Source organism: Ailuropoda melanoleuca, chromosome 14 (genome assembly GCF_002007445.2).
Source record: "Ailuropoda melanoleuca isolate Jingjing chromosome 14, ASM200744v2, whole genome shotgun sequence".
Lineage (NCBI taxonomy): Eukaryota > Metazoa > Chordata > Mammalia > Carnivora > Ursidae > Ailuropoda > Ailuropoda melanoleuca.
This window is the reverse complement of record NC_048231.1, coordinates 10,355,539-10,378,008: the sequence shown is the minus strand read 5'-3', so window position 1 is coordinate 10,378,008 and position 22,470 is coordinate 10,355,539. Positions and strand designations below refer to the sequence as shown.

General features: G+C 47.6%; 1 long non-coding RNA gene across 4 annotated transcripts; it reads left to right on the top strand.

Annotated features, from left to right (window-relative positions):
• Positions 1–1,376: 1,376 nt before the first annotated feature.
• Positions 1,377–14,008, top strand: LOC109489270. Of its 4 annotated transcripts, none has more exons than XR_004620324.1 (4): positions 1,377–1,572; positions 4,536–4,593; positions 12,117–12,229; positions 13,951–14,008. It is a non-coding gene; the product is annotated as an uncharacterized LOC109489270 (long non-coding RNA). The 4 variants fall into 4 exon arrangements; XR_004620323.1 differs by having other exon boundaries at positions 1,382–1,572; positions 12,133–12,229; XR_004620325.1 differs by lacking the exon at positions 4,536–4,593 and having other exon boundaries at positions 1,384–1,572.
• Positions 14,009–22,470: the final 8,462 nt, after the last annotated feature.

Below are 22,470 nucleotides of genomic sequence, written 5' to 3'. Positions count from 1 at the left end.
GAAAAAGACGCCCGTCCCCTCTCCCCCAATACTTACTCATGGCCCAAACAGACCCATTTCAAAAGAACACATAGTTCCCAAAACACTGAAAAGTGCACCGTAAGGCTCACATGTGAGGAGAGTGGTTATTTGTCAGGTTGACGCTGTCTGGGGCCGTCCTCACGCCAATACGTGCTGCCTGTCACCATTCTTCATAGCATCTGAGGACAGGGTGGGGGTGGGTGGGAGGGGGAGTCTGGGAGGGTCAGGACCGAGGAGGAGCGCACAGTTTTGGAGCCAGAACAGTTGGGGGTGCGCCTATGGATGAAGGCTGAGGCAGCTGGGACCCCGGGTCTCCTGGCTCTCCAGCCACATTTGCCCCGTTAAACCACTCACCCATCTCCTTAAGCTTCCGGAGGGGCCCCCTGGAGATGCTGCAGTGGGGACACGGGGTTGCAGGGAGAGACCCTGGGCACACAGTCCTGGCTTCCTGGTGGGGCTTCCTTGAGGGAGCAGTAGTGGCTGTACTTGGGATCACCTGCTTTGCAGCCTTGCTTCGCTTCCCTCAGCCCTACAGCAGAAAAACAATAGTCTTTCACTTACAGGGTTATCATGAGATGAAAATAAATTAAGCACAGAAAGCATCCAGAGCAGTCTTGGTGTGCCACCCCTCTGTAAGTGTTACTATTATTCTGATGGGTTGGTTAGCCTTCTTCCTTTCTATTCAAGTCAAGAATTTGGCACCAACTGTGGGCTTTGCTGTGAAAATGGCCGCATTGAGGTGCCATCTTATCCTTGGCCAGTCCCTCCATGGCCAGTAGTTTGTCTTAAGAAGAGCAGAAAAGAAAATAATACAGATGGTCCAAATGCACAGTGAATACCACTGGAGGCTGGGGGGCCTTTCCAGACAGGCTGTGCGGCAGGGAGCCCGGGTCTGACATGGCCTGGTTCAGGCCTGCGAGCAGCTTCCGCTCCTCAGAGACAGAGTGAGTGGTGTGGTGGGCCCTCGGGCCAGCCCCGCGTGGACACTGATATTGTATGGAGAATACAGATTGAGGGGCAAAATCTTGGGCCTCCATGCATTTGGACCTGATGCCGACAGGGAGTGTGGGAGCATGCCAGGGGAGTCTCGGCCAGGCTTAGGGGAGCAGGGTCTCCGCTTGACTCACCCCTCCATCTGCCGCTCTCATTCCCCAAGGCCTTTGTCTATATGCTGGGAAATTCCTGGGGGATGGTTCAACCCCACCTCTATAAGGCATGAGTCTCTTTTCCTGAGCAGTGAGTTGCTTCATTCTGCCTAACAGCTTCCTGAAAATGTAGTCTTGCTACACTGGAGGAAGGGTAGGTCATCACCCATGTGGGACCCTGAGTCAGCAGGATTTAAGAGGGGGAAGCCAGAGCCGTAGCTGTATGTGTGAACAAGGCTGAAGTTTTCATAGAATTGTTATTTCTGTTGCATGTGTCTATGCATTAGGCACCAGTCCGCATTCCTCCAACGTCAGCATGAATCTTGTGGCTCCGTCTTCTTCCCCGGCTGCCGCCGACACAGCAGGGTCTGGTACCTCTGTCGGGGAGTAAAGCAGGTGTGCCCAGGTACAGAGACCCCGCCGGTCCTCCAGCGCATGCAGCCAATGCTGAGGCCTGGCTGTGTCCTGCTCTGCAGCCAGAGCGGTTTCTGTTCTCAGCTGCTTTTGGCGGATAGAAGAGCTGTGCTTACTCGAATGTGCCTGGGTGCTTCATAGTAGCTGGCTTGCTGTGAGTGGAGGGGGTTGATGATTTCTTAGAAATTCGCTCTGATGTCAATTATATCTCAATAAAACTGGGAGCCCCCCTGCCACGTGGCACAAAGCTGAAATTCAATAAATACAAAAATTATGATGCCCCCCCCCCCCAGAAAAAGAAAAAAAGTGTGCTCTGTTTCCGAATGGGATCAAAATAAGCCTTACATTCTTTTATGGATTCCCTCTTTGGGACCCATTCCGTATTAAAACAAATGACAATAGGCCAAATTTTCATTGATTTTGAACTGATTTGCCATGAAACTAAATTCCTGAGTAAAAAGAATTTTTGGTAAACTTCGAAGTAGGACCACTAGGTGTTTCCCGTTTATTAACCTAGTGTTTAAAAGCATCGTGTCCTGATTTTCCTTTTTTTCACTTTCTCTGAGGTCCCCCACTTTCCTTCCTTATGCAGATCTGGGGAGAAACAGCAGGGAGAAAAAAGCAGGAGTTGGTTTGGGGGTTTGCAATGGGACAGAGTAGACTTTCCAGTTCCCCATATCCCTCTATCCTGAGTGTCTTCTGAGTTCGAAAACAGGGCTCTTGGCTGCTTCCGTGGCCTTGAAGTTGTCCTTGCTTCTGCCCTAGCCCCTGGGCCTCGGTTGCAGCACCCCCTCTCCCAGCCTCCTGGGTGTGGGCTGGGGGGACCCTGTGTGTGCAGGGGTGGGAGCCTCACACCCTAATGGGGCTGAGCTGGCCATAACGCCTGTCCCTCCCAATTAGTTCCCCAAAGGGAACAAAGCCTTATTTCTTTCCTCTCTCAGTTCCCAGGCGCTGACTGGAGAAAAACAATCCTTGGTAGCTCAGGGGTTAAAAATAAAACACAGCAAGGGGGAAACAAGCCGGGCAGCTGCAGCGGCTCCTCAGAGCCCACTCCAGGCTAAACAGAGGCCCCAGCAACTCCTTGGAGACTTGAACCCTGGGCGATGGAATTTTCCCTTGCATGGAGGCTATTGTCCTCTGGAAAGGGCCAGGGCCAGAGGAGGGCCTGGGGAGCACTGATCTCCCCGAGCTCGCAGCCAGGAAGCTCCTGAGAGCCCAAGGGCTCTGTCCCACCCAGCTGGGGTTGGGTGAAAAGGCACTGGGGGCGCAGTCCACCCCTCCCCCTTTGAGAAAAAGGGGGGTCCGTTGGGGGGCCTCCAAAGGCCTGGGCACCAGTTGTTACCCCACTCCTCAGCCTCAACCAGCCAGTCACTGGGATGGAATAAAAGGCTTGGTTCCCTTGGCAACGGCAGGGTCTATGGTCTTTCACAGAGTACAAGATGGGAGGTGAGGGGAAGGGGGGATGGGCAGCCTGTTTACCAGTGTTGTTTGAGGGAAGCTTTTGTAGGTTCTGGCCTGGGAAATGCAGGATACCCTAAGTGTGGGGGATGCTCTTAACTGCTTCCCAGTTTCAAGCCACAGCTGGTGGTCCCTGGTGGGAACAGGACTGTGTAGGCCTCGCGTTGACTTCCTGGATGGCTCAGGAGAGTCAAGTAGAGCCTACCTTTATAGGTACCAAGGCCTGGCCCTGTTTTATGACTGGAGACCCCTGGAAGTGTTGATAGAGGCTTGAGCCCATAGAGAGCTATTTGTGAAGCTGAGATTAGAATAGCAGGCGCCTGTCTCCTGGGTCTGATCTCGATGGACCAGACAAAGCTATTTTTAATATCAAGCAAGAGAGTTGCTGAAATACTGACAAAGTGCAGAGCCTGGGCTGACTGTGTCTCAAGCACTAAGACTTTGTGAAAGGAGTTAGAAAATCTATTCACATACCAAACAGATGCGTTTAGCCTCAGTGAAAACAAGTGATAAGGGACAGGAGACCTTGACCCAGGGTTTTGGGATTAGAGGTCCCGGCATGATGTCACTAGCACAGAGGTGTACGGGACTCTTGGTGGGACTGTCTCCGGGGTTTTAGATTGTGAGGGCTTGAAACCTGGCATTGACAGAGAAAGTACCTTGTGCGATGCCTTTAAAAGGGGGGCATCTACCAAACAGAACAAGAGAATCAATGAGTTGATATGGTGGCATAAGAAGAGAGATGACTAGTGTAAATCCGCACACAGCTCAGGAGTCTTAAAATGATTTTCCTTTAAAAAATGAAAAACAAAACCAAACCAAAAACCCACCCAGATTCCTATCTGGTGTAGCCAGGCAGGTCTTAGAGACAGTGAAAACCAGGTTAATGGTTGCTTCTAAGGGAAGTCTTGCTTCATTCTTCTGCTGTTGCCTGAGTATTTGGGGATGAGGAGGGGTCAGGGGAGAGGTGACCCAGTTTCCCTGAAAGAGTGGCCAGGGCCATCCTCAGTGAAGTACTTCCTCACGCACACTGGGGTCAGTCCCTTCAACCCTTGACTCCAGTGGGTGGGTCTTCTCTGCAAGACACAATTTGAGGAAACCTAGAGGGTGGGTCCTGAGATGAGGAAACACCTGGGTGGCAGGTTCTCGATAAGGAAACAATCCTGAGATACCACTGCAGCTGCTTTGCTTGCAAGACCTGTGGCAGATCAGATGGCCGCCTGCTTTTATCATCATCGTTGAAATAATAATAATAATAATAAAAAGGAATCACTTATCACCTAATTAATTTACTTACCAGCCGGTGGATTGGCAGAGAATAACTCTGAGCAAGGCAGAATAATAACCCATTTAGAAAATATAGAGAGAATGGGAACCCAAAGAAGAGGAACTAGCACGGGCTTATCACATCTGTGTGGTCGTTCAGGTACATACGGTCTCATTTAAGTTTAATGACAATTCAGTGGAGTTGGTGTGATTATTATTCCCGTTTTGTAGATGAGAAGACTGAGGTCTGCGGAGGTTAATGCACTTGAGCAAGATCCCATAGCTGAAGGTAAAGAGAAATGGGTTTTGAATCCTATCTGATGATCTTAGATCCACATAACAGCCACTTTCAGATATGGAATCTCACTCGATTCTCAAAACCACTTATTAAGGCAGGAGATTATTTCTGTTTATAGCCTCAGAAGCTGAAGGTCATGGAGTTTAAGTGACTTGACCTAATCACAAGACCAGTATGTGGTAAAGCTGTGACTGCTCTGGGGCTTTTCCCACAGTGGCATGCGGCCCGGTCTCAAGTTCCATTCTTCCTGAGTCTAAGAAGATTTCAGCATCCGCCATTTGCTCATTCATTTATTCTTGCCGTCATTCAGCTAGTATCTGCTAAGTACCTGTCACAAACAAGGCATCGAGGGGAGCAGAGAACGAATTAGATTTTTAAAAAGTCCCTGGGAGTAAAAGGATTTTGTGACCTCGCCATCCTGGGTCTGTAGTTGTGGCTGTCAGTGGAAATCTCCCCACATCAATGCGCTCACTGATGTGTCATTCAATAAGCCGATACATTTACAACAGGAGAACGAAAACAGTAGGCGCTCCTGAACCACAAACAATCCGGGGACACCTTGCTCCTTCACATGGACGCAGTCATTCAGCATGCTCTGGCTGGACTCAGTGACACAGCAGTGGTGGAGAGGCAGCCCCCCAGTGCCGCAAGCACTCCTGTCTCCCTGGGCGCGTGGACTCCATGGTGAGGGCCCCCTCCCAGGACAGACTTCCTCCCCCATCTGATTTCAGGGGCCAGCTACTTCTGGACAGACCCTAAACTTAACATGGGCCTGAGTCAGGCTGCATGCTGGGCATAGTCCCTACTCACCCATCTGCTCAGGATTACTGTCGGAAGATGAATGCTCACACCCAACCACCACGGGGAAATCCCCCCTCCCCAAGGGACAGAAGTCACCCTTATATGTCAAGGGAGATCAGATGCTCTTAAAGACCAGCGGGATGTGGTTGTTGCCTCTGCAGGGCATGCAGTTTCAGGAGGGCCCATGAACAAAATTTCGTCCTGTCTGCATGGCCCGACATTTACTCATTCCTCTGGGTCAAGGTGCAGGTTTTATTAGAGCACAAGGTGAGGGAAGCACAGAAGCTTTTACAAGGAAAACAGAGATGATAAAGGAATGGGGGGGAGGGGAACACAGCCTTTGAAGAGAAGGGGACGATTCAGGTGTTCATTCAACACTGACATATATTTTTTTTTCAAAGATTTTATTTATTTATTTGACAGAGACACAGCCAGCAAGAGAGGGAGCACAAGCAAGGGGAGTGGGAGAGGAAGAAGCAGTCTCCCAGCGGAGGAGCCTGATGTGGGGCTCGATCCCAGAACGCCAGGATCACGCCTGCACCACCCAGGCGCCCCCAACACTTACATATATTGAGAGCTTTCCCTGGGTCCTGGTGCTGCTCATGTTTACCTCGTGCCCGGTGCTTAGTAGGATCCCGTGAATCGAGGGCAGGACCAGGTTGTACAGGCTCTCTCAGGAATCGGGGTTGACCCCTGAGAAGGTAGAGACTGGCCGGGGAGGAAGGCGAACACCAGCATTCTAATGCTGACCTCCACCTCCATCTGCAAGGCCTGGGTTTTGGTGCTGAAAGGCACCCGGGAGTCTCTGATGGGGAGACCCGGTTGTCCTCCGTGACAGGAAATAGTCTAAATTTTAGAGGTTCGATTAGGAAACCCTCCACATTCTTTTGGTAAACATTGATGACTCTGTTATTCATAAATGAGACCCAAACTTTTTTTTTTTTTAATCTTCACATTTTGCTATCGCTTTACTTAATTTTATTGCTCAGAATCTCTGCTTCTTTTTCCTTCACCTAACTTCCCCTTCTCAAGCAGGAATGCTGGATTTAGCAAATCAAAATACAGGACATGCAGTCAAGTTGTAATTTCAGATAAACCACAAATACATTTTTAGTGTTAAGTATTTCCCAAAGAATGCATGGGATATGCTTACACTAAATAATTATTTGTGGTTTATCTGAAATTAAAATTTAACTCAGGTAGCTTATATTTTATCTGATGACACCGCCCCCCTGCCTTCCACACCTGGACTTCTTTGAGTTTATCTATCTGGATTTTTATTACCTGTCAGCACATAGCATATCTCAGGGCAAAGAGTTTCCAGGTTTGTTATCTTCTGTGTGAAGCAATGTCACGAGTAGTCTTCACCTCTCTTCACTAACTGTCCCTTTCCCTGATACTTCAGAAAAATGGTATATTTCTGTGGAGTTTACTTTCTCTTAATTCTATGGGGGTCCACATTCACATTTAGCATTCCAAACAGGAAAGTGCTAGGCACATCAGACATTTTCCCATGACGAACTTATATATTCCTCCCATTTGGGGGGGATCACCTTTCCTTGTCTTTGGTACAGACTTCAGAATGGATAACATTTAATAGTACCACGAGGGGCGCCTGAGTGGCGCAGTCGTTAAGCATCTGCCTTCGGCTCAGGGCGTGATCCCAGCGTTCTTAGATGGATCCCCACATCAGGCTCCTCCGCTAGGAGCCTGCGTCTTCCTCTCCCACTCCCCCTGCTTGTGTTCCCTCTCTGCTGGCTGTCCCTGTCAAATAAATAAATAAAATCTTTAAAAAAGAAAAACAGTACCACGAATTCAGATGTGAAGACCCAAGGAAATTAAATACAAGCAGGGTGAGATTCAAGATTCTCTGAGGTTTTCCCAGTTTCCATCCTGATAATGCCCACACAGGCCAACAGCCCAATGCTTCTTGAGCACGTAGAAGGTTGACAAGGGCTCTGAGTCTGTGCAGGTCCATTCGATAGAATCCCTGAAGTCTATATATTTTGTCTTTTTCTGTTGTGTATGTTGTATGTGTGATATGTGTGTGTGTATTGTATGTGTAGGGTGTGTCTGTGTGTGACTCTGGTAACAACCCAGTAAAATAACAGAGAGAGTGGAGAAGGGAATAGAGGTAAGAAAGATGGTAGCGTGGTCCTGATCGTGCTCTCAACACAAGAGGCTCGGCAATGGAGATGGTGACTGCTTGGAGGCTTAAGTTATGATTCTTCTTCTCTCTCTTCTGCTTTCCAAACCATGCAATATTGTTCTCTATTTTTTTTTAAGATTTTATTTTTGGGGTGCTTGGGTGGCTCAGTCAGTTGAGCACTGACTCTTGGTTTCAGCTCAAGTCATGATCTCAGGGTTGTGGGATCGAGCCCCGTGTTGGGCTCTCTGGTCATCGGGGAGTCTGCTTGACATTCTCTCTCTCCCTCTTCTCCTGCCTCTCCCCCTCCCCTGCTCGCATGCTCCCTCTCTTTCTCAAATAAATAAATAAATACATAAATAAGATTTTATTTTTAAGTAATCTCTGCACCCAACATGGGGCTTGAACTCACAAACCCGAGATCAAGAATCATGCGCTCTACTGTTGAGGCAAACAGGTGCCCTTATAGTTCTCTAATTTAAAAATAAAACTGGGTGCCTGGCTTGCTTAGTCAGTGGAGCGTGTGATCTTGATCTCGGGGTTGTGAGTTCGAGCCCCATGTCGGGTGTGGAGATGACTTAAAAAAAAAAAGTCTTTTAAAAAATAAAAGTAAAACCAAAATTTTGAAACCATGCTTAAATTTTCATTTTTTAAAAAATGCAAGGTCTTGCTATTAAAATACCAATGACTATAAAAAGAAAAGATGGCATTATAAAATTGTCAAAGCACATAAATGCTTTATCAACTTTACATATCATTTTCTGAGTAACTTTTCCATGATCCCAAGATGAAATGGTATTGCTGCTGGGACTGTAACTCCTGTCTGCCTGGCTGAAAACCCAGGCCCTTCCGTTGTATCATAGTAGTAATATACTTATTGGATCTTGTAGGAGTGTGTCTGTGCAGAATCTCAGGGGTAAATCTCCAATAAAATAGACATGGCTCAAAAAAAAAAAATCTCGGGTAAAAATCACATGGATTTCAGCACTTTATTACTAAATTATTTCTCTGTATTCTGCAAGCTTACACTGCCTACCTACACAATAATTGATTTTCATTATTGATTCTTCTGCACAAAATTTATAGGGTTTATGAATGAGTCAGCATGCAAAGTCAATGATAATAATAGCTACTGTTTCTGGGATGCCATGTACCAGGCGCTGAGGTGACATTTTAATTCGTTTCACTCACTGAATCCTTGCAACCATTCAGAGGGCACTTCTAGCTCCATTTTATAGGTGAGGAAACGGAGAGTCAGTGAGTCAGCCCCTACCCGGCAGATCTGCGGGCTAAGGTGCAGAAGGAAGAGCCTAGTGTTTCACTGTATGCTAATCCTTTAAAAATTCCATCTCCCCTACGGAGGGTAATAACTCTATGCATCAGAAAAGGAGAGTGCTTTTCCTCCCATCCTCTTTCTCTAAGCTGTGGGTAAACAGTTCCCATCTTAATAAGATCCTTAGAAGAAGAGAATGACAGAGAACAGCTCAGATGGAAGCATCATCCACGGAGTCCGACTTAACCCTTTGGACGCCTACAGTTAAACTCAGAGGCACGCACTTTCTGAAGGAGCCACAACTCCGACAGCTTTCTGATGCACCCTGTTCAACTGCCCCTTCCCTTGGAGTTTGTGTTGTGAAGGTTGCAGAGGAAATCTGCTTCTTCATTTCTTCCCAGGACTCAGGAGGCTCATTTTCCATATTAAACAAAGCATCATACATTCCTGAGAACGCCTCTCCCACAGACTTGTTTTGATAACCAGGAGGGAAGATGGGAGGCCGGTAGAATGGGCTGCATGAGAACCCAAGAGGATCTTGGAGAGCCCTTTCCAAAACACTGGATGATTATTTCCAGCTCCCGGTCAAGCCGGGTTCTCAGAGAGCAGCATTTATCAAAGGGGAGACACCCGGTTCTCTAATTACCTTCCCCGGTGTCAGAGGTGTGTTCTGAGCCTTTATCACCCTGATGGTGACCTGTTAATGTCCATGATTCTGGCCAAAGGTTTGTTTATGTATTTCCCTGAATAGGTTGAGCATTTATCAACCATTATTGGTATTTCATAACTCTTCCTCTTGGTGTTGTAATTAGAATTCTTTTGCATTCTCGAATTTTGACATATGATTGTTTTTGTATGGGATACTTTGCTTTCAATACCACACAGTTTTCCCCTTGTGTGTTTGTATGGGCATGCAAAAAGGAGCTCAGGAGACAGGGTTCTCCTAGGGCTTTCAGTCACAATGCTTTCCTTTCAGAAAGCCCCATTTGGCACTATTTTGGTAATGGATTTTATCATTAAGTTATGGGTTTCCCTGTCTTTATATCTCGATGGCAGGCATTACTTCCCATTTTACACAGGTAAGGAGAGATTACTGCCTAAAATCTTAGTGATTTTGTTTCCTCCCCAGAAGAGCACTTTTATCGTTATGTAGCAAGAATATCTACACAGATTTATTTGGTAAAGATTCTATTCAAAGGTCTAGGTACTGATTAACGCTGCTTGGCCCACTGAACAATGGGTGTAACCTGGGTTTGATAAACCAAATAAGACCTTTGTCTTGTTTTGCTGGCTGGCAAAATTGCCCGTACCATAAAATCCTTCAGCCTCCAAGGAGAGGCCAGGATTCTTCTGTTATGCCCCAGTTTTTATTTCCTGTCCCTGATGGGCAGTTGAATCAAGGGAGGCACGTGCTGATAGGAAAGACCTTGAGGACATGTGTGTGTGTGTGTGTGTGTGTGTGTGTGTGTGTGCTTGTCAGTGTGTGGGTGTCTATAGCGCACTCGCGCACATGCTCGTGAGCGTTCCACCCACTGGGATCCTGGTTGTGGGGGACGGGATGGTGAAGCAGCCAATTGAACGTGGATTGTTTATGTCCAACTCTTGCTCCAAAGTATCTACGTCCTCTTCCTCACCTGCACTGGTCTGGGTCACTTTGCTCAGGTGGATGAAACAAAGGACTAAGGAAATTCCAGCTCCAGCAGTTTCCTGAAAGAGCTACTCTGGTATCCTCTTTGATATCCGGAGGATAGTGCGTTTGAGTATGAGACTAGACTAGCACGAACCCACCCCTCTCTTGGGAAAACTGCTTGGGTTTATTCCAGAATGGGGTCAACAGTGCCATGCTTATTTCCTAAAAATAGGAAACCAACTTGCTAAAAACTTTTTTTTTTTTTAACGGAATCCTACTATACCATAGTGTATGCCTCACAGCTCTCAGAATCCTCCCTGTACCTTTGGGTGAATGCCCAAGAATGGGTTTCTTGCCCCAGTTCCTGACATGGATCTGGTCTTCAAGATGAGAGAAAGAAACATTAGGAAAGCCCCACTCCAGTGAATTTGATCCCTGTCCATGGCTACATTTTAGAATGCATTATATGGAGGAACTGAGGATGCTTAGCCTGGGAGGGGGGGTACTCTCAAAGGGGATCAGTCTTATAGCTTTAAAATACCCAAAGGGCTGCCACGGAGAAGAGGAAACAGACTTATTTAAGGGTGGAAGGGTGGAAGTTTCCGGAAGGAGTATTTTGGTTCGATATAAGAACAATTGTCTAACAGTCATCCAGCAATGAATGGAAAGCTTCCTTGAAGATGCAGAGAAAAGGCCCAGTCTCAGGACCCTGCCTGCAGAGGACAGCAGGGATGTTGTAATGTGAATTCCAGAAGTATGCGAGGTTCAACTGATGACCTCCAACGTTCCTTCCAGCTCTAAGATTATATGATTCTATAACTGTAATTTTCCATTTCCCTATTAAGAAGAAATTTTCCACATTCAAATTTGTTTTAGTATTTGATAAAGGTTGTAGGATGATTTCTGCTCTCTTTGCTCTAACGTGGGGCTTACCCCTTTGCCCCATGGCTTAACAAGACATAAACACATCAGTGCTCTTTGTTAGACAGAGGAGATGGGAGTTTACTGCTGGGTGGGAAGGCGCTGGTTACATGGGGCCTAGAGTGGAGAAGTTGGGAACTCCATATCTTGCCTCCATCCAGTCTCTGAAATTCCTCCACCCAAGGGATGTCTTACCGCAGTCTTGGATGGTGAGCACAGCTGAGGTGGTCTGGAGCCTGACTGCTCCTTACACCTACTACCTCGGCAGTTCCTCCAGCCTTCTTCCAACCCCCCCACAATTCCATATTCTTCTCATGGACCCTAATAATACGGATATCCTCAGGAATCCTCGGAAACTCTTACCTAACTTGAGGACAGAATGAACTTTCTTTGAAAACTAACTCTCTTTCAAGTGCTCCATTGAGCTATTGTAAAGAATAAAAAGCTTCTATTTAAAAAAAAAAAACAAAACCAAAGAGAAACACTAGCCTAAACACCCATTAAATACTAGATTATAACTTTGACTTTAACTTTTAAGTGGAATGTTGTTTTGCTTAAACAAAGTTAAATCTTTGCCTTGAAGCAAAAAGACTGGTTGATTTTTTCCCCCTTACAGTTTCTTTAAGAACACCCTTTCTCTCTCTCTTGAGTTAAGGATATGTTGCAAGGAGAGTTCTAGGAATTGAAAGTAAAATCTGATAATTTGAAAATGAATAAATGCATAGTAACTGATTTTATATCAGTGTTCACTTCAATTAGTAGAGTGTGTCAAGGATCTGAGATATGAAGACCTTACCATTGATGGAATCCCCTGGGAAGCCCAATGCTCAGCTCTTCCAGCAATCAGCAAGGAAAGGTAAGCATTAGCTATCAGATCCCTTTAGCTAAATTTCATACTAAAGGCAATGAACAAAGGTGTTCAAAGCTGTTCAAAGGCATCCAATTAGTCACCAGAAGAATATGAATCACAAGAGACCCTGTGATACCATTACAGTTTATCAGAATGGCTAAAATGGAAAAAGAATGCGATATTCAAGTGCTGGGGAGGACGTAGAGCAACTTGCAAACTCTCATGCACTGCTGGTGGGAGTGTAAATTGGTACAACACACTTGGGAAACTGCTCGGCAACATCTGGTAAACCTAGAATGCCCATGATCCAGCAATCCCCACTCCTGGGTATATACCTAAGAGGAAGGAGTTCATATGTTTTCCAAAAGAAATGCGTACAAGACTGTTTTTGCAGTTTTATTCATAGCACCCCCAAATGGGAACCACCATAAATGTCCACCAGTCGGAGAATGGATAAATAGATTGCAGTGGAATCCAACAGGGAAATAAAAAAGAACAAACAGCTGAAATGACTGACACCACAACATTTTATGAATGTAAGAAAGCAGACCCCAAAGAGTATTTCATTTAAAGAGAGTTTAAGAACAGGAAAAAGAATCTATGGTGATACAGAGCTATGATGACTGTGGTAGGGGGTAGTAAAGGGAGGTGAGGTGAAGGAGATCTTCTGTATCTCAATCTGGGAGGTGATTTCATAGGTATATGCATTTGCCAAAACCCATCAAGCTGATAATTTAAGATTAGTGCAGTTCCAACCACAGTGAGATACCACTTCATTCACTACCACTAGGAAAACAAAAAAGACAATAACAAGTGTTTTGTTAGGACGAGCAGGAATTGGAACCCTCGTACATGGCTGGTGGGGTTGTGAAATGATTTTTTAGAAAACAGTTGGGCAGCTCCACATAAGTTCGACATAGAACCACCACATGGCCAGCAATTCCACTCCTAGGAATATTCTCAAGAGAATTGAAAACATCCATCTGCACAAATATCTGAATGTGAATGTTCATTGCAGCACTACTCACAATCGCCAAAAAGTGGTAAGCACGCAAATGACCATCAACTGATGAATGGATAAACAACGTGTGGTGTAGCTACACAATGACTGAAATATTCCTCAGCAATACAGAGGAAGGAAGTGTTGATATCTGCTCCAACATGGGCGAATCCTGGCAACATGAAAGAGGCTGGTCACGAAGGGCCATCGTGTTGAATGATTCCATTCACCTGAGATGGCTGAGTTGGTAGACAGGAAGTAGAGTAATGGCTGCCAGGGGCCGCGAGAGAGGATGCAAGGAGGAAGGACTACTAATGGGTGCAGAATTTCTTTCGGGGGGGATGAAAATGTTCTTAAATAGTGGTAATGCTTGCCCAATTCTGTGAATATGGTAGAAACCACTGAGCCGTACACTTTAGAAGGGTGGCTCAGTCAGCTGAGCATGACTCTTGGTTTCACCTCTGGTGGGACGTGATCTAGGGGTCATGAGATGAATCTGCCCCAGGCTATCAGGCTCCGGTGCTCAGTGGGAACCTGCTGGAGATTCTCTCTCTCACCCTCGCCCTCTGCCCCTCCCCCCACTCGTGCACGCGCTCTCTCTCACATGAATAAATAAGTCTTTAAAAGAAAGGGTGAATTTTATGGTATGTGAATTATATTTCAATAAAGCTGTTTTTTTATTTTTTATTTATTTATTTTTAAAAGATTTTATTTATTTATTTGACAGAGACAGAGACAGCCAGCGAGAGATGGAACACAAACAGGGGGAGTGGGAGAGGAAGAAGCAGGCCTCATAGCGGAGGAGCCTGATGTGGGGCTCGATCCCACAACGCCGGGATCATGCCCTGAGCCGAAGGCAGACGCTTTACCGCTGTGCCACCCAGGCGCCCCAATAAAGCTGTTTTTTAAAACAGATTAGTGCGCTTTGGGTGTATTTACACTTGAGAGAGAGAGAGAGAATGGAGTGAAGATGATTTCTTCAACTGAAAACAACAGGGAAAAGAAACGTGAGTTAAGAAAAGACAGAAGAGGACTGATTTGCTTGAACGTCTTCCCAAAGTGCCAAGTACTTCATGTAAAGCTTTTCATTTAGTTCTTACATAGGCATTTCCGCATGAAAGGTGAGGAAACCGTCTTCTTTAGTAACTTGCTAAGGTTTCCAAAGCCAGGAGTTGGGGTCCATGGCCGTTTCTCTTCCCCTCCTCTGCCCCTCAGGTGCCTTCCTCCAAGGGCTAGCGTTGGCCTGGGAGCTGATTTTGTCTGAAATATTCATGTGGCAGAAGAGGACCCTGAGACCTAGGCACGTGGTGTGGCTTGTTGGAGATCCCACAGCCAGCCTGTGGCAGAGCTGAGTTAAACCCTGAGGTAACCAGTGTAGGATTCTTTTGTTAAAAGCTGATAAAATTAGTAGCACTATACTAAATCCCTAATTAAACAGCTCTGTTTGGTCCAGTCATCTCAGACAGCAATCTGGAAGGGCTCAGTGTAGTGAAGATGTGTCCACCTGCAGCCTAGAACCCCTCCTGGGATTCTCACTCAGAGTATTTCTTGCATAGGGTACCAGAGTATTCGGTTCAGCCTTGTTTGTGGCAGGTTAGTGGTCCATCACCAAGGGAATGGGTAAGTTAACTGTGGTGGGCAAATACTGTGGAATATTCCCAGCTCTTAGAAGCAGGGAACTACAGGCACATTCCATAATATGACAATTTTCTTAGAGCTGGAAAAAAAAAAAAGCAGGCAACCAAATGCTCTTTAGCTCATACTGTTCATAAATTAAAAACACAACTGCCACAAAATAATACCGTATATTTTATAAAGAGATATACATAACAAAGGCCATCTAGAAACACATTTGTGTAGCGACATTTGGGGTGAGGGCAATGCAGTGGGCATGGGGGTGCCTTGAGTAGAACAGCATAATTAACTCCGTTCTTTATCCCTGACACCTCGGAACTTTTTTTTAAATAGCAGCATCAGATGTTTTATGGAGACAGAAGTTTGTCTCCTTTATTTAATTGACAGGGGCCTGAGTTCACCTGGAAGTGTCTAAATCAAAATCTACAAACAAAACCTTTCAAAGTAAGGAGAAATTCCAAAGATGATTGGCCCTTGGTTGGGCAGTGTTCTTCCGCAGATGCTGCCGGCCTTTCAAGGACAGCTCACAGGGGGCCCTTGCCTCCTTTCCACTCTGACATTCATGACACAGATCTTCTGGAAGGCAGACAACCACACTGTCTTCCTCAGAAAGCCCACTGGCCTGGAAATGGGTTCCAGGTGAGGAAAATGAAGGCACAGAATGGCAACATGATTCAGCTAAGGCAGGTATTATGGGGCTGAGTTCTATCCAAAATTTGTATGTTGAAGTCCTAATCTCCCCATACCTCAGTACCTCAGAATGTGACTGTATTTGGACACAGGGCCTTTAAAGAGGTAACTAAGTTAAAAAGATGCCATTAGGGAGGGTCCTTAATCCAATCTGACTGGTGTCTTTATAGGAAAAGGAAATTTGGACACCGAGGAAATTTGGACACATATGTACGCAGACCCACGGGGTGGGGGTGGGGGACATGTGTAGAGAAATGGGTTGTGAGGACACAGGGAGACGACGGGCCATTTGCAAGTCAAAGAGACAGTGCTCAGTAGAGAGAAAACCTACTGACGTCTTGATCTTGGACTTCTAGCCCCCAGAACGGTGAGAAAATAAATTTCCATTGTTTAAGCCGTTCGGATCATTGTCAACTGCCAATAATTTCTTTATAAGTGACACAGGCTTGAGTAAATATGTAAATATGTTTAATTCTGTGAAATTTTATGGCAGCCCTAGCAAACAAATACAGTAGGAATCGACAGAGCTGAGATGTAGCCTCAAGAGGTTAAAAACAAGTCTCAGTCCTCAGCTCCCTGATTAGTTAAGATGTCCTGTAGTCCTTGTCTTAGTAAGCAAAACTCTGAGGAAATTGTCCTAATAAAGACACCCCCGAAGCTGTGTCCACCTGGACCCTGGAACCCCCTCCTGGGATTCTTGCTGAGCCTGGGTGGCTCAGTTGGTTTAGCGTCTGACTCTTGATCTCAGCGCAGGTCTTGATCTCAGGGTCATGAGTTCAAGCCCCACGTTGGGCTCAATGCTGGGTGTGGAGCCTACTTAAAAAAAAAAAGACAAACCCAACCCATCTCTTGCGGGCTGGAAGAGCTGACTAAGGTGGATCTCTGGGAAGAACAAGAGGAGTTCAATGAACTCACCCAGTCCCAGCACCCTACAGTTAGGGAAGCCTTGAGCAGTTGGCCGACTGACAGGGCACCTGGCAGTAGGGGGCCCCAGGTGAGGGGGAGTCACCATACTTGGGGAGAGACATTCATCTGGAAGTGCCTCTCAACTGCCAATAATTCCTTTACAGGTGCCACAGGCCTGAGTAAATATGTACTTCTCATGAGCTTTTTAAAAGACTGCTCACTCAAACAGCCCATTGTAAGTTTTTAAAAAAGCCCAAGTTCCTTCTGATATCAGACCAGAGATTATTGTTCCTATATCAAAGGACCAATGAAGGTTAACAAAGTTCAGGAATGGAGGGGCTGAGTCGGGGTCAGTCCACAGGGCTGGGGAGGTATGCTGGTCCGGTAGCCCCTTGGAGAACATCCCAGAGGGGAGTGGACAATAGAGGTTACTTCCTGTACTCTCGAGTTTCAATGATGTTGAGGCAAAGCAACACCCGGTGTTCTTGGTAGAATTTATGGTGGCCATGTTCTCGCTTGTTAGTGTCACTGGTCTTCTAGGAGCTAAGGAGTTTTACTGGCAAAGGAGACTAGACACCGCGTGTCTGTGTATTTGGGGGGATAACTTGTAGCAGCGATTTGTGGTGTAGGGATGGCATGGGAACGTAGGGGTAAAAATAGGCAGAAAAAAGGGGAGGAGGGACAGCTCAAGTTCCACTGGCTCCCCTAAAAGGTTTGAGAACCTCCTAAAACTTGGGCTTGTTTTCAGCCAGCAGCAGGCAGCCTGCCTTAGAGCCTCGTATGCTCACAGGCAACACTGTTCCCATGCTAGTATGCTATTGGTCCATGACAGACCAAGCCAAGTCCTAGAGGATTTAAGGCAGCCTAAGCCTGTCGGGGCCATATGCACTAGTTTGCTTGGGTCCAGCTGAAATACCTGCTGAAGAGGGGTCTCAGTTGATCTTGGCTCGAGGAGGTTGCCTACTTCCCATGCCCACGTTCAAGGCACTGTGGCTGGAACCCAGCTAGATCGTCCTGGGGCTTCGTATTCTCCATCTACCACTTTCATGGTGAGAGACCTTGGCAAACTACATCATACGTGAGCCTCAGTTAGCCCAGCCATAAAATGGGAGAGTCATTTTGATTCCATAGGGCTGCCGAGAGGAATAAGTGAAATAAAAATGTAAAATATTCCTGGCGCAGGGTGGGTATTTAAAAATATTAATTTCCTTCCTTTCACTGAAAGGAAGTGTGTGCCATTTGTTCATTCATTCATTCAACAAAAGCTTATTTATTTATTCATTAAAAAAGTTTTTTTAAGTAGGCTCCACACCCAACATGAGGATCCAGCTCACAACCCCGAAATCAAGAGCCACGTGCTCCACCAAGTGAGCCAGCCAGCACCCCTGTTCGACAAAGGTTTATCGAGGGCCAACTGAAAGCCAGCAAGTGATGCCCCCCGCACGTCAGCAACACGGTGGCCCAGATATCACTGGCCCTTATGAAACGTTTAGTCTAGTGGGTAAAAAGCAAAGTGGAATCAGGTGTCAGGGAAATAGTGGCGTCATGTTTTCTCAGCCTTGTTCTCCGACGTCTTGTCACTCGGCCGTGGGGCTAGACGTGAACATGATACTCAAGGGGAATTCTGTGAACCAACCTTGAGAGCAAGACCGTGGTGACTCACAACAGGTTCGTTTCCGTCAGCAGCAAATGAAGGGCTGAGGACGAGGTCAGGGAGCCCAGCAGCTGTCACAACAATCACCACCATCTCCTACTTATGTGGGACTCTTCTCCCCTTGCAAGCTAAGTGCTTTCCGGGCATTACTCAGTGAATTCTCACAGCTTCCTCAGGTGGCAGGAGGGGCGGAGATTATTAGAGATGAAACACTCACGGCGAAAAGATAAGTGCCTTGCCTGAAGTCACGCAGCCGGCTGAGGCGCTTGATCCAGAATTGGGTTGCCCAACCTGGAGCCCATTGGCTCACACTCTGACCATCAGGGCCATGAGGTCAGGACGCCGTGTGTGGCTGTGGGAGGCAGGGCTGATGGTGGTAGGACAGCCTTCCTGCTTGTTCTCACTGTCCTCAAATAGGGGTTCTAATTCTACACTGCATTCTGTTCTGGTGGCCCTGAGCGTTCCATTCAGGGATATTCCAGTGTCCGTCTCTTCCTTGTCCCTTGATACTGTCCTTAGGGTGTTAATGCAGTGGGACCCTAGAGGTAACCTTGCCCAATCCCTTTGTGTTACCTATGAGGAAATTGAGGCCCAGAGAGGTGAAATGACTTGCCCACCGTCACACAGATGGGAAGTGGCTGAGCTAGGTCTGGAATTCAGCTCCCATCCACCACCAGCTGCCCTCCCCGCTCCGCCACTGGGAAGGCTCCCAGCAGCGACCTGGCTTTACAGTCCCAACCCTCCCTGTTCTCATCCGCCACTCCTGACATCCCACGGTGGAGTTTCTCCCAGCAGAGCGCCTCTTTGGGATTTCTCTTGCAGGCCTGTCTGCCTTGAGAGCTAGCTGTCTTGGGGACTAGCCGCGGGATGGATGCCTGGAGCTCGCAGCGAGTCCTGGAGCGTCCAAGGAGGGGAGCCCCAAGCTGCTGCCGAGCTCGCTCTTGCCTGCAGCACCAGCTCTTCTGAATCAGCTTTCTCGCTTGAGTGCCGAGCGCACTTAGCACATGTGGGAATATTTTCCGATGACAGTAACTTCTTCTCTGCCAGAGATAACATCTGTGTTAGTAAACTCTTTTACCTACCAAGCTTGCCACTTTCTTCCACCACACAGTCACACACCTCGGGGGCCTCCTGTGCTTCAGTCAGGGGCCGCCATCTTGGGCGAAGCTGTCTGTGGCCTCTGTCCGCTCTCTGCCTCTCCCATCGTTTGCCTTCTGGAGCCTCATGGGCCAACTGGACAAATTACACTCTGCTTCACCCTATGTGGTCCCCACACTTGAACCCTTCTGGTACAAATGTGGGTAGATGGCTGTAGGCGGGAATGATCTATTTTTTATGCTTGTGTTTTGATGTCAACTTAGCATTTTTGGGGGGTTTTCGATCTTCTCTCTCTGTCTCAGGGTCCTGGGAGGGGGGAGGCTCAAACTTGGTAGATCTCCATGGCCTAGTTACTCAGTACATTCACACGGACCTCACAGAGACACTGCTGCTGCTGGGATGGTACCGCCGAGGACTGCAGCAAATGGACCTCCCTGCCTCCCCATTTCCCCCAGTACAGCTGGCCTGATCCCCGCCATCCCGTAGGAGCTTGCTGTGGAGGCCCCAGGGCTCTGGTTTACAGGAAGGCAGGAAGGGAGAGAGGAAAGGTCCAGGCGCCGTGAGGGGGAGAAATCGCTTCTGTTACGAAATGAGTCCCCTGTGGCCAAAGGGGACGCTGTCTAGGGACACAGTTCTAGGATTCCACAAGCACTGATGGGAGGCCTTCCCGTGGAGCTGTGATAGAGCCAACAGCGTGCTGCGAAGGGATTGGCAGTGGGGGCATCAGAGAGTGGGTGCGCTCGGTCCTGAGAAATCTGCTTTGGAGGCAGGCTGTGCACACTACCTGCCCTCGTGGGGTTGTCTGGCCCTTCTCCTGACGCTGCAAGCAGCTGTCTCATCCGTCTGCGTGCTCGGAGGAGCGGTGTTATTACTGCCATCTTGCAGATAGAGAAACTGGGCTGCAGAGCAGGTGTCGCGTATGAGTGGAGTGAGGCTGAGAACACAGGTCCAACCCCAGCTTGCAGGTCGTAGTATCCTGTCCTGTCCACATTCACACCTGAACCTGAATGGCAGGGAAAAAATGGCTTCAGAAGGAAAATAGTGTTCGTCATTGATCTGATGGTAAACATAATGTGTAGTGACTAAAAAATTCCAATGGTCGCCAAATTCGGGGTATAGTTTCCTCAGATGGGGAAGGGGGAGGGGTGAGTGGCATCAGGATTGGTGTCAGCATTGTCTGGGGGCTTCAGTTGTACTAGTAAGGCTTTCTGGTTTGGGGGCTTTTTTGGCTGGTGAATGCATGGGTGTTATCTTCATCTTTATTTCCTTTTTGTACATCTTAAATATTGCACACTAAACTCAGATCACTCAGACAATCCCCAAAGCGTAAGATTATTGTTGAAAATGAAGGAATTTAAGCTATTACTTCTAAGACCTGGGGCATTAAGGACTGAAAGGATTGTTTAAGGAACCAGAAAGGGGTGCCCTTCCAGTGAGAACGGAGGAAAGCGCTTTGGCAGAGAAACAATCATGGAATTCATTATTACGAAGTCAAAAATGACGTCAGACATTCTGCAAATTGTTAATGGGGGTCTCTATGTGTCAAGCACTGGGTTAGGCCCTAAAAGATAAACAGGTTCCCGCTCTCCTGGAGCTTTCATTCTAATGAGAAACAAAGGTAAACATAGGTCAGTAATCAGCAAAATCATTGTACAAACTGGGCTGACGAAGGTAAGAAGGGGTTTAAGTACAGCTAACATTGCAGGGGAGAAGGTCCCTTGGAAGACAGGAGCCCCCAGGGGACCCATCTCTTGGTCCCAAAAGGTTGCTCTGTCATCTCCCACCACACAGATTTGGGGAGCAGCACAGCAAGCTCAGGGAATGAGGTGAGGTTGGAGACTGAGCCAGTGTGAGGAGCACCAAGGCGGCCTGGAAGCCCCAAACTCCACAAGTGCTGGTTCCGCCCTGGGTGTGCCCAGAGCCAGTGCATTATAATCTAATGAGGGGTTGGGCCAATGGTGGTGTGTTTCTTTCTGTCCTTCTTTCTTTTTTTAATGAGGTGCTGCTTTGCATAGATAAATACTATGATTGTGATGTGGGAACCAAATGGCAGATCATTATGCAAAAATCACTGGCTGAGGTGAGATTCTGAAACCAGTTCTGCTTGAGGCCTGCTGCCTGAGCGTGGGAACTAGGAGGTGTCTGACTGTCTGCGCCTCGACCTGGGCCAACTGGATGGAGGCCGGCCTCTCCAGCTCATCTCAGGACAGCTGGGCCGGGACAGGAAGCACTCCTCTTGACTGTGTACCACAGATTCAGAATCTCAGGAGAGGGAAGCAGAGAGGGGAAGGCAGGTGGCTCCCCGACTGTCATCCCTGCTCTTGCAGTTGGTGGGAACAAAGCTCTGCCTTTAACGGATTCCTGGTCGTGGTAAAACGAGAATGAGGGCTTTGGGTGTCCCACGTGAGGCTCCGAGCAGTCCTAGGCCTGGGAGGAGGCAGAGAACAGGGAAAGGAAGAATGATCTTGGTTCTGAGTGTACAAGCTGGCTACCCAGGGTGGGTAGCTGGGTCTCGGAAGAGGAGGTAAAGACCTGCAGGGAGATGCTGCTTGGGCAGTCAGAGAGGAAAACTCCAGCAGCCTGGAGAGAGGCAGAGAAGACAGCCGAGGAGGGAGACCCAGGGCTCCAGGATCCAGGCAGAGGATGCTCCCGTGATGCCTCCTGAAAGCGGGACTCAGGAGCTGCTGGAGTGGTCAACCGGCGAATTAACATAGTGCACGCTCTTTGTGCTCTGATGTGCCCATCCGTCTGCCTTCTGTCAGGCTCAGAACACCTGCTGAGAGCGAGCACTGTTGACAGCTTCCCAGAGGTCAGATCCAGGAGATACATAAAGCCAAGGTCAGCACTGCCAGGGAGGAAGACACAGGCGCCTGGATCCCAGGTGTTTGCTGCAGTGAAGCCTGCAGTGAGAGCGCCCCCTACAGAGCACATCCTGGAGAGGCAGCCCGGGGAACAGGGAGCCTGAGGGTTTATCAGGCTTTTATCAATTGTTCTACTCAATCGACAACTATTTGTTGAGCAACTCATGTTTTCATGGAAATGAAATCAGAATAACCTCCTTATGTTATTCTGGAGAGCAACCAGAGTTTTCCTCCTGGTTTTGCTTGGTTCCTCAGCACACTGTTAACAACATCAGCTCTGAGGAGGAAGTGAGACTGGCTAATGGTCTGCGTTTCATCCAGGTCTCCCTTCCTGCTCCTACTGGCAGGGCAGCTGGAGAGAGGGAGCATGGGAATCAGGGGAGGTGGCTCCACCTTTCCCAAG